Genomic DNA, 11,175 nt, shown 5'->3' with positions numbered 1-11,175 from the left:
GGCAGGCGCTGCGGGAACAGCTGAAGGAGCTGCTCAAGCGAGGCCACCTGGCCTGCTGTGCCTCAGCCAGCTGCTCCAGGCGCCTCCGTCCCTGCAAGAGGCTGCTCCCAGCGACGATGGCCATCCCTGGGAGAGCCTGCCGACCTTCGAGGATGGCGTTCCACCAGAGATCCTCCATCCATCGAGGAACCTCAGGCCGTCAGAGAGCCACCGTCATTCCAGGAGCCTCCACTGCCATTGACGGCCTGCCACCCTCCAAGACCCGTGCTGCTGTCGACCTCTTCCTTCCTTCCAACAGCCTTCCTCCCTCAGAGAACCTCCCCTTTGTTGAGAAACCAAGTGCTGCTGAGACCCTCCCAACAGCCTCGATTCCCTTAGACAGCCCTCAGCCCTTGAAGATCCTTGTGCTACAAAGTTGCTTCGATCCCTCTGAGTTCCTGCCTCCCTGTCCAAATGTCACTCCTGGAAGCCTGCCTGCCTCTCAGAGTGTCACAGCTGGAAGTCTGCCGCCCTCTGAGAATGTCACTCCTGCCAGCCTGCAGCCCTCCGAGCTGCTCATCAATCCTTGCCAGCCTGTGGACACAGAGGACCTCCCAGACAGCTCTCCCTGCTCCCTTGGAGTCATGGACAGCAAGGACATGGGCACATCCCTGAGCATGGCCGGGGCCAGGGAAAGCCCAGAAGCTGAAATGGGAGCCCAGCTGGATCAGGGCAAGCACTGCCAGGAGCAGGTGGCAGAGCCACAAGTGTTCTCCAGCCATCAGTGTCCACCCCAGAGCTGCCAAGATGCTGTGGCTGTGCCAGCTGGGAACGGCCCATGCCTGGTGGAGGAGAAGGTCCCCAGGAGGCCAAGGAGGTTCACTGGTCTCCAGGAGGCTGCCCCAAGAAGAGCACCAAGAACCAGGCAGGCATTTCCCATCGCAGGAGAGATGCTCTGAGGATGTTTAGTGTAAATAAATTAGGATTTCCCCAAAGAGCTGAGTGCTCTTTGTGTTGTAGATTTGACAGGGTTAGGGCTCCTTTCTTCTCAGGAACAGGCACAGTGCTGGCTTTAGACTGAGGACAGGAATGCTGTGGATAACAGGAGGATGGTTTGGTTGTTGCTGAGCAGGGCTTATCCTCCTCAAGGACTCTGTGCTCTCAGCTGCCGCAGAGAGGGGCTTGCAGAATTCCTTTCGTCCCCCTGTCCATGCTTGGCTTTTCCTGGATGAAGAAGCTCAGGGATCTTTCACATTCAGGTGACACATCCCCCACTAGTCCAGCCTCTTCCTTCAATGGGGCTGGTGAAATTATCTTGCCTTAGTTCCACTGGCTTCCAAGGAAAAGTGCAATTTACTTTGCAGAGGGTTTGGGGCTGGCCTGGGTCGGAGCTCACTGGGCAAAGTTGGGGAAACCTCAGCAAATCCTGGGCTCAGCCAACAAGAAAACTCCTTTGCTGTTGTTCCCGATTGTTGGTTCTCATGTTCAGAAGCAGCTGCATCAGACAACTTCTTCCCTAGAGAGATGAAATAACACTTTTCATCCTGTCCTGAGCCACTGCAAACTGCTTTCAGAACCCTCAAGGGCAAGGCCACCTGCCAGGTTTGGGATTTTTCAGGACTCTGACTCCATGCTTCTATTCATTACACATTCTCTGATTTTACCTTGTGTGTCTCCTCCTTAGCTCTGGCTTTTGACACGAGTCTCTGAGTTGGAGGTGATAATTACCCCTTTTGCAATGATCTGTGAGCAGTGACTGCCAATTCACTGAGTCCCATGGCATGTTTTGTCCAGGAGAAAGAGGTCCATTTTTCCAAAGGTTTTGTTTTCACAAAATGTTTCATTTTCAACAGCTTGGAACATCCTGGGATAGTTGAAGGTGTCCCTGCCCATGGCAGGGGTTGTAACTGGATGAGTTTAAAGGTCCCTTTCAACCCAAACCATTTTAGGATTGTGTATTCTGCCCCAATAGCTGCCAGTGCCAAATCCACCTGTTAATTGATGGATAAATAAATTCCTGGCAACCACCAACACATAAGGAGGGGAAACAGCTTCAGAAGAGGGAGCAGCAGAGGCTCGGGTGGGAAATGGGGACATCAAGGGTTCCTTACTGCACAAGCCCTTTTCCTGGATTAATGCTGTTGCCCATTCCAGGTGGATTCATACCCCAGCATTTTGTCAGGGAGTGAATAAAATATTGAGGTCAGATAATTGCCGGTTCTCTGTGGATGCAGTGTCCTGGTGGGGTCACATCACTGCCACCATGGCTCATCCAGTCCTGATCTGGTTAGTGATGTGTCCCAGGCCAGTAAATACCCATGGAGCTTATGGGGACTCGATCTGGGGTGGGTACCAGCCAGGCAAATGGCTTGAAAGCTGCTCCCCCTCATTTTCTTGTAAGTGGGCTACATATCAAAATGGATTTCTAGAGCAGTAAATTATAATTTAGTGCTTATTATAATATTCATTAAAAGCTGCTGTCTGCTGAAATATTACACCAAATACTAATTATTAGAAATTAAGGTGACAGGAGGCAATAATATTCTGAATTGTGCAAGTGTGAGTAATAAGAGCCCAGGAGGGATAAGCAGACAAAGCAGTGGGAGAATTTCCTTTCTACATGGAAATGAGAGGTAATGAAATCCCCAGCAGCAGGGATCACCAGGAGGCACAGCTGCCAGAGAATCAGAGCTACAAAGACACCAAGCAGAGGGGGCACAGCTGTGGGACCATTGGGTTCAAAGTGTTCCGTTTTGGGGCATCACCACTTGTAGGAACCCTTCAGTCGACTGACCTCCAAACGTTCCATCTTACTTCAATGCTATTTTTCTAGTTTGTTTTCTTGTTTTGTTTTGTTTTGCTTTTTAATTCCTCTTCAAGCTGAAATTAAATTTCTGTGATATTTTTGTAGCAAGCTGGCCTAGTGATAGGTGTCTCTGCCCACGGCAGGGACTTGATGATCTTTAAGGTCCCTTGCAACCCAAACCCAACTGCAGCAGGAATCAGATGGATGCAGGGCAGGATGAACAGCCAGGAAAGCAGTCAAAGCCATGCCGGGCTGGGTGAGTGACATAGTTTTTCTAGTCCCCAGCAAAGGGGAATCATAAGCTTCACCCTTTATTGTTGTCCATGCTGCTCCACACCAAGCACAGCTGTCTCCAAGGCTTCCCTTCAGCAGAACATCTTTAACCACATTCCCTCTTTCCTATGGTTTAATTAGGGGAAAAAATCTTACATTTGAAAGTGATTCCTTTGTTGCCAAATGTTTCCAGGTTTTTCCTTTTCTTCTGCTTTAGTAAGAAAAAGCCATTTACCAGGTTCTTTTCTAAAGCAATTTCCAGGGAGGTCCAGCAAATATGGCCAGGAACCATCAGCAGCCAAGCCCTGACTAAGCTTCATCACTTGAGTAAATCAGTGTTTTGCCACTAATGGCAGCTGAATGCCCATCTTCTGTGCCCCATTTATTTTATTGCCAGGGCTGGGGGGCAGGGGAGGCAGCACTGGGGCAGCTCTCCAGAAATCCTACTGAGGACTCAGAGTGTTCACTCCCATCCCGTTTTATGGTGTGTGATGTGCAAACACATTAGGGAGGAGCTGCTGCACTCACCAGCTGGAATAACTCACGGTGCCTGGCTCTCTGTCAATCTGTATTATTTTTTATTTGGAGGTTCCACAGGATTGTTTCAGGAAGGGGGATGCTCTTGCTTAGTTTGTGCCAGCCAAAATCCCCATGGAAAAAAAAATTTTGCCGTGTCAGGGGTTTTTTCATTGTTAGACTGAAAAGTTATCATTTTTTTCTTGCCCTGTTGGTGGGAGGGGGACTGGGATGGGGACAGGGATGGGAGCCCTGCACCACCGCAGGATGACAAAGGCAGGAGCTGACCCACTACTAGCTTGAGGTAAAGCAATTAAAGTGTGTGGCTGCCACCAGTATTTCCTGTCTGTAATTAAAGCTTTTAATGAGGAGACATATGGTAACCCCCTCCTTCCCCCACTCCGTCATTTTGCCAGGTGTGGGTTTATTAACGGCTGCTAATTACATCATTATTCAGCGTCTAAAACAAGAAGGGCTGCACCCCTCGACCCTGAGTACTCCAATTGCCTGTGAATGCTGCCAAAAAATTTCTTAATTTAAATGTTCTGTTCTCCCCTTATAGAGGGGACTGAACCCCCTGGGTGTGTAGGGTGTTTTGGAGACACCAGCACCCCTGGGACACAGAGTGTCCTTCCCCACTTCACCCGATCCTCTCACCATGCACAGAGGCTGCAAATCCAGGTGCACGCCCTCCTCCTCGCAGCCAGAACATGCTTTTATTCCCAGGGGTAAGTTTTGCTGAAAGCTTGACAGTCCCAGGATCTGTAAAGGGGCTCAAAAGCATTCCCTTTCTGATGGAGTATCCAGCTGCCAGTCCAGCCCCCAGGAGCTCCTACATGTCCCAGACCAGGAGGGCATTATCCTGGTAGGAAAATCAATGCCTTTGTTGCCCTCAGACCTCAGCTCTGCTGCCACGGTGTTCATTGGACCGAGTGCTTAACAGCGAGGCTGTTTCTCCAGAAGAGCAAAATGCTCTTGGAAATATTTTACCAACAGCTGGTTACTGTTTGTACATTGGGTGTTATGAGTACCTTGCTCCCAGCCTGGGGCTCTAAATAGTCTGGCTCCGCACAAGTACTGGGAGAAAATGAGCATTAAAATCATCCGTGTGGAAGTTCTCCCCCTCCTTTCCAAGCCAGTCCCAGGTCCTGCTCCTGCAGCAGCCTGGTGCCACCCTGTCTGTGCCTGCCTTGTCACCAAAGGGACCTGTGCCACGGCCACGGACATGCTGGATCTGCCTCTGAGAGGGATGGGAGCCTGGGGACAACGGGACAAGGATGGATGGAGAGGTCACTGGGGATGGAGTCAGGATGTTTTGAGCTGCTCACGAGAGTCTGAACTTCCACAGACCCCATAAACACATGGACATGATTTGGAGTTGGGAATGCCTCACCAATACCATTGGATCCAGCAGCTGTGGATGTGGCACTTGAGGACATGGTGAGTGGTGGCTGTGGCAGCACTGGGAGAACTGCTGGCCTTGATGCTCAGGCTTTTCTAGCCTAAAGAACTCCATGATTTCATGAGCTGCCACAGGTTGCTGCCTGAGGGCACTGCTTCTGCATCACTCTCTGTAGCATCAGGGTATATTTACTATTTAATGTAAAATAGTTAATTATGGTGACTGGAGCGCCAGGAGCGCATGTGGCAGGATGGCATTTCTGGGAGCAGGTGGGAAGGGACTTTCACAGGAGGGCCCGAGACCAGCATGGGTTGATTTTCACACCAGGAGGGTGGGATGGTCAATCTCAGACTTAATTGTGGACACATTGTCCTGGTTGGTGACACAGCAGCACATCAAAATCCCAGGGGTCAGGGACTGGGTCAGGTAAAGCTGTCATGCCCAGCATTTCCCACTCACCACTCCAGCTGGGAAGGATGTACTGGGGAGAACCCTGGCCTGGTGGTGAAATTGTCTCTCTCTGGTTGGGAGAGGAGAAACATGTGAAAGTGGGAATAATCCCTTTTTAAAGGAAAATACAGTGTTGGGGTGTATAAACTTGGCAGGACCTAGCTTTCTGCCAATCTCTTTGTGGTCACTCCTGGCTTGAAATGCCCAGGAAAAATATCTCCTATTTATTAAGGACAAAACAACGGATTCATCTGAGGAGATACCATAATTTTTGGTGTCCAGGAAAGTTACACTGAGTAGGAAAAACAAACCAAGCTCCTGTGGAGCTGAGCCTGGGCTGGGCTGCTAGTGCCCTCTGCTGCTGACACTATTCACGTTATTCTTTCCCATTCAGGAAAGAATTCCAAACTGCGTTTTATGTTTTTAATATATTTTTTATTGCAGTCACCTCTAAATGATTCAGGGTTAAATTAAAATTAAAAGGGTTAATGCCTTTTAAACCTCCATGCTAGTAAAGTAGAAATTAATATTGATATTTAATGATAGGACTAAACAGGAGATTAAAAAACTGCAGTGGAAAGATGCACAGACTGTCAGGGATTTTTAATTAAGTACAGAAAGAATAAGTTTAATGAAGACACTTAAAAGAACTTATCCGTCTTTGTAACATTTTTACAGGTAAATCTGATTAAACATTAATAAAAGGAACTTTCCTATTTGGTAGAAAAAAGACACTGGGCAACAAAAACAAAGTCAATCAAATACATACATATATATATATAAAGCAACATAAGGTGAAGTAGGACAAAGTGATGGAATTGCACATTTCCTCCAGTGGCTTCTGCTCTGTGGAGCAGCAGCTCCATGCTGAGAAACACAAGCACAGGTGGAGTGGTGAGGAACCCTGAGATTCCAGAAACTTGGCTGAAATTGGGTTTGATTCCAACAGGTCTCATCAGAGCCTTGTCAACAGCATCACTGTGTCATCCATCTCCATGCACTTCCTCCTTGTTGGCTTTCTAAACAGTGAAAGGCACTGTAGCCAGGGCCGGGCAGCTCCTTGGGAACTGGCAAAGTCCCCATGTCCTCGCTGACCCCATTACCTGCACGGCCTCAGGCTGGAAACCCACCTACACATTTCTACAAGTCTTAATGAGGCTTTGTTTTACTAAACCTTAAAAACGGGCAAGTGTTACACTGTGCTCAAATATAACACTCAGCAGCCAGGAAAGGACCTCCATCGCCCTGTTATCCAACCCAAAATTAATTCAAAGTTAACAATCTGAGCTACATTTTACAGGCTTTTCTCCCCCTCCTGCCCTAGGGAGGTGCAAAGCAGCACTGTTCAACAGCTTTTAGTCCAGATCCGGACAGGATGAGGTCAGCAAGGGAAAGCTAAGCCTCTGTAACTTTAAGCAAACTCTCTGTATGACTTCTGTTGCCCTTTCAGAATTTCCATTACACTAACTGATTATGCTGCCTCATCTTTTTGCTCTTCTCCTCAACATCATTCAGCACATCCTGCAGCTTCTTAGAGCTCTGTGTCAGGAGTGCAAAGCTTTCCTTGAAGTTGTCGCCCCCGTGCTCCCTGCAGATTTCTCAAGCCCATCGAAGCACTGCAAAATCTTCTCCAGCTCGGCCCTGACAACTTTCTGCTCCTCCAGCTCTGCTCGCAGCGCCTGCTCCGCGGCCGCCTCGGTCCTGCACTGCTGCTGCAGCTCATCCTGCAGCGCCTGGAACTCCTCCTTGCTGTAGCGATACTCCTCCTGCACCCTGTCCTCTGGCAGCAGCACGTTCTCAGGGATGTTCAGCACCAGCTGCAGCAGCATTTCTTCTATTTTAGCGAAGAGTTTATCGAAGTGCTCCTTCATGAAGAGCAGGAATTTCTCGGTGCATTTCCGGATCTGGGAAGGGCTGATTTTGCGGCCGGGAATGCCGTCCAGCTTCTTCAGCATCACGCCCTCCACCACCAGCATCATTTCGAAGAGGTAGTCCTGGAAGGCGATGCAGACGCGCAGCATGCACGTCTGAGGGGTGAACCCGAAGAACTGCGTCTCGTAGGCCATGGGATTCACCGACATGGCAGCGGGGGGGTCGGGGCGGCCGGGCCGTGAGGGGAAGCCGGTCTCACAGGGCTGCCCGGCGTTACCCGAGGCAGCAGGGCCGCTCCTCCCGCCGGGGTTCGCGGGCCGAGCGCGGTGCCCGGTGCCGGTGCCCAAAGACAGAGCCACAGCTCAGCAGTGCCGCCGCCACCGCCGCTTTCCCGCCTCTCTCGAGTGCCTCAGGGCACCCCTTCCTGCAGCCAATCAGCGCCAGCCAGGGCACCCGCACCGCCCAATCACCGAGCGCTGTGGGCGGGCCAAGAGCGGGGAGAGCACGGCCGCGCCCTGGCGGCTTGGCCAATGAGAGCGCGGAGGGGTGGGCGGACACTGCAGTGCGGCCAATAGGAGCGCGGAGAGGCGTCAGCGAGCTGCACACTAGGCCAATGAGAGAGAAGAGTGGTGGGAGGGCGCTGCGGTTCGACCAATGGGAGCGCGGAGCGTCAGGCGGGCGCGGAGTCGGGCGGGGCAGGGCGGTGCCGCCAAGATGACGTACCAGACGTTCCGGCAGGAGTACCCGCAGGTGTCGCCCGTGACACGGGCCTACACCACCGCCCGCATCCGTACCGCCGCCGCCGTGGCCAGTGCGCGCCCGCGGCCCCCCCCGGGCGCCACCGCCGCCTGACGGGGCCGAGGGGCGCGGGGCGGGGAGGGTGATACCGGGGGGCTGCCCGGGAGGGAAGTCGTGAGGGGGATTGGGCACGGGGTGGGCGCGCGGTAGCCGTGGAAGGGGAGCTCTCAGGCACCGACACCGCCCAGAGCCGGGTGCGGAGCCCTGAGGGCCCCGTGAAGGAGGGGATCCCCGAAACCGGCCCCGGGGAGGTGCAAAGTATGAATTAGTAACAACAACGCCAGCGGGTTCTGTCGAGGCTCCCACTTGCCAGAAAGTTCTCAGTGCTGATTGAGGACTTGTTGGGCTCTCTTTGGCACACAGGAAGGGGTTACTGTTTTGGGCGTGTATTTTTTCTTTTTTTTCCTTCTTGTATAGATACCATCAAAACGTTTTCTTTCTTTTTCAGCAATTAGAACTTATCATGCCCTTCCAGCTGTATTTCAACCCTGAGTTAATATTTAAGCACTTTCAAGTAAGGGTTTTCTGAAGCAATGATGTGCAATGGTTTTGAAAATATTTGGCATGCAGAGCCATAAACTATACTTTCAAACAACTACAGTGCACTAGCAGGATCTCAACCCCTAACAAGAAAAGAAGCAAAAACCACTATATGATCTTCTAAAACACTCTTGAAAAGAAGAACTTACGTGCTTGCCCTATTTTTCAAAACACCACCAAATTACTTTACAATTTTGTTTTAATATTTTATTGGTACTAGATGGAATCACTGAACATTTATCAGTGTGAAGCAAGCTATTAAGGTAATTTTTTTGTCCACAGAAGCAAAATTCAAAGGAAATTACCAAATTGTACATATAATAAATTAAATGTTTGTGTTACAGAAAGCCTTAATTTTTTAGAATTTTTTCTATATTTTGCCTATAATTAAAGCCATTTAGCTCCAAGACACTCTTAAATAAATGTTCATGGACAATCTTATTAATTAATGATGCATTTTAAAAAGAGCAGACAGTAGAGTGCATTACCTATTCAGAATGAAGAATGAAGTCTTTCTAAAACCCTTTTCAGACCTAGGCTCTTATTATATTCACAATGGTTCCTAGATTTCCCAATAGTATCACTGTAGTATCACCTACTACTACACACTGAACACTGTCAGGGATTGGGCATCCATGACCTCCCTGGCCAACCTGTTCTAGTGTCTCTCCACCCTCAGAGTAAAAAATTTCTTCCTAATCAACCTCAACCCTTTCCATCTTTAAATCAATCAGGCTCATATTAATGCAGGAACATTCCTGAAGTCCCTGCACTACTGCCTTATAGTCTTAACGCTGACATATTGAAATTGGTGAAACAACTACCTTCATCTATATTCACAATCTCTACAAACTTACAGTTCTGTGAAGTAAATACACCAACTGCCCGCAAGCTTTTTTTTTTTTAATTTTCTATATATGAATCATCATCTTGGTAAAACAACTACATTTCCCACTTAATTTGACTGCAAGACTTTTTCATCTGACTTTATACAAAAGGCTTCTGTTGATTTTTTTCTTTTTTAAGCAAATACTTAGCTTCTGCTTGAGGAATCAGGCGTTTTGTAGGTGAACAATTCTGTCTTTTCAGAGCTCTGTGACTAGGGGCTTTGTGTAAGAAGCATGTACCTGATACTGCGTACTATACACATGAAGTATACACGTAGACCCCAGATGTGTGCAGAGCTCCTTAACAGCAACCAAATACCTCAAATAGACACTTTTCATTTTAATATCTTCGCAGAATTCATCCCCCGTGTTCCGGATCCCCCATTCCCACAGATTCCCCCCCCTCTCCCCGCTCTGGTTGTGCTGGGCCCGCAGCGTCTCCAGCCCGGGGGTGGCTGTGCCGGAGGCACTCACTCATCCGGCTCTGGGAATCCCAAAGCTCCGGGTCGGCTGCGGCCCCGCTGGAAGGTGTCCCGTGCGGGTACCCAAAACCCACCAACTGGATGAGCCCCGGGCAGAGGAATGGCGGTGCAAGGGGTCCCGGTGCCGGATAAGGGGCTGTGGGGGGGTCCCGGTGTCGGGAATGGCGGTTCAGGGTCGCGGTGCCGGGGGTCCCACTCCCCCCTCGCCGCCCCGCAGGAGCGCCCCAGCCCCAGCGCTGCAGCCATCGCGCTGCTCCGCTGCGGCCCCGCCCCCAGCCCAGAGCCGCCTCCGCCCCGCCATTGGCGCGGTTATTTCCTACCCGCCAATGGCAGCGTGAGCCGCTTTTGACGTCACCAGTCGCTGGGATTTCCCAGGATCCCCTCTGGGACCCACAGTGTGAGCTCTGAAACCTCCTTTATGATCCCAGTCACTTTCATTTTTCCATAGCATAATCGCAGTTCTCCACCACCATTCCCAGTCGCTCCCATTTGTTCCGGTCAACCCCAGTATGGTTACAGACACTCCCAGTATATCCCAGTTGCCCTCAGACTGCCCGTAGTCATTCCCAGTCACCCCCAGTTGTCCAAGTATGCTCCTAGTTATCCCAGTAAATCTCAATAACTCCCAGTGTATCCCACTTGCTTCCAGCACGCACTCAGGCATTCCCAGTTAGTCCCAATTGCTTCCAACATGATCCCAGTTGCTTCCAACATGATCCCAGTTGCTCACAGCTGCTCCCACTCATCCTGAGTGTGGCCCAGTCATCAGCAGTATGATCCTGGATGCCCCTAGTATCTCCCAGTTGCCCCCAACATGATCCCAGTTGTTCCCAGCATGTTTTCAGTAAATCCCGGTATGAGCCTAGTCACCCTCAGTGTAATCCCAGTCTCCCCCAGCATTGGGCCAGCTGCTCCCACTGTGATCTCAGTAGGATCCCAGTTGCCCCCAGCGTGGATCCAGTTGTGCCCTGTTCTGTCCGCTTTAGTCCCAGTTGCCCCCGGTGTAGTCCCAGTCCTTTCCTGTATCATCTCAGTCCCTCCCAGCACGGTCCCAGTCAGACCGAGCTGCCCTCACTGTAGACCCAGTAGCTCCCACTCGCTCCCAGTTGCTCCCAGCATGATCGTGGTTGTTCCCAGTGTGCTTCCAGTCACCCCCAGCATGGTCACAGA

The 11,175-nt window shown here is 50.6% G+C and overlaps 1 pseudogene; it reads right to left on the bottom strand.

Annotated features, from left to right (window-relative positions):
• Nucleotides 1–6,026: 6,026 nt before the first annotated feature.
• LOC146423010 (protein MIS12 homolog) lies at nt 6,027–7,725 on the bottom strand (annotated as a pseudogene).
• Nucleotides 7,726–11,175: the final 3,450 nt, after the last annotated feature.

The sequence above is a fragment of the Lichenostomus cassidix genome, unplaced genomic scaffold, assembly GCF_008360975.1.
Source record: "Lichenostomus cassidix isolate B80296 unplaced genomic scaffold, HeHo_3.0 HiC_scaffold_38, whole genome shotgun sequence".
Classification (NCBI taxonomy): Eukaryota; Metazoa; Chordata; class Aves; order Passeriformes; family Meliphagidae; genus Lichenostomus; species Lichenostomus cassidix.
Note: the sequence above shows the minus strand (reverse complement) of the source record. Positions and strands in the feature narration are given on the sequence as shown.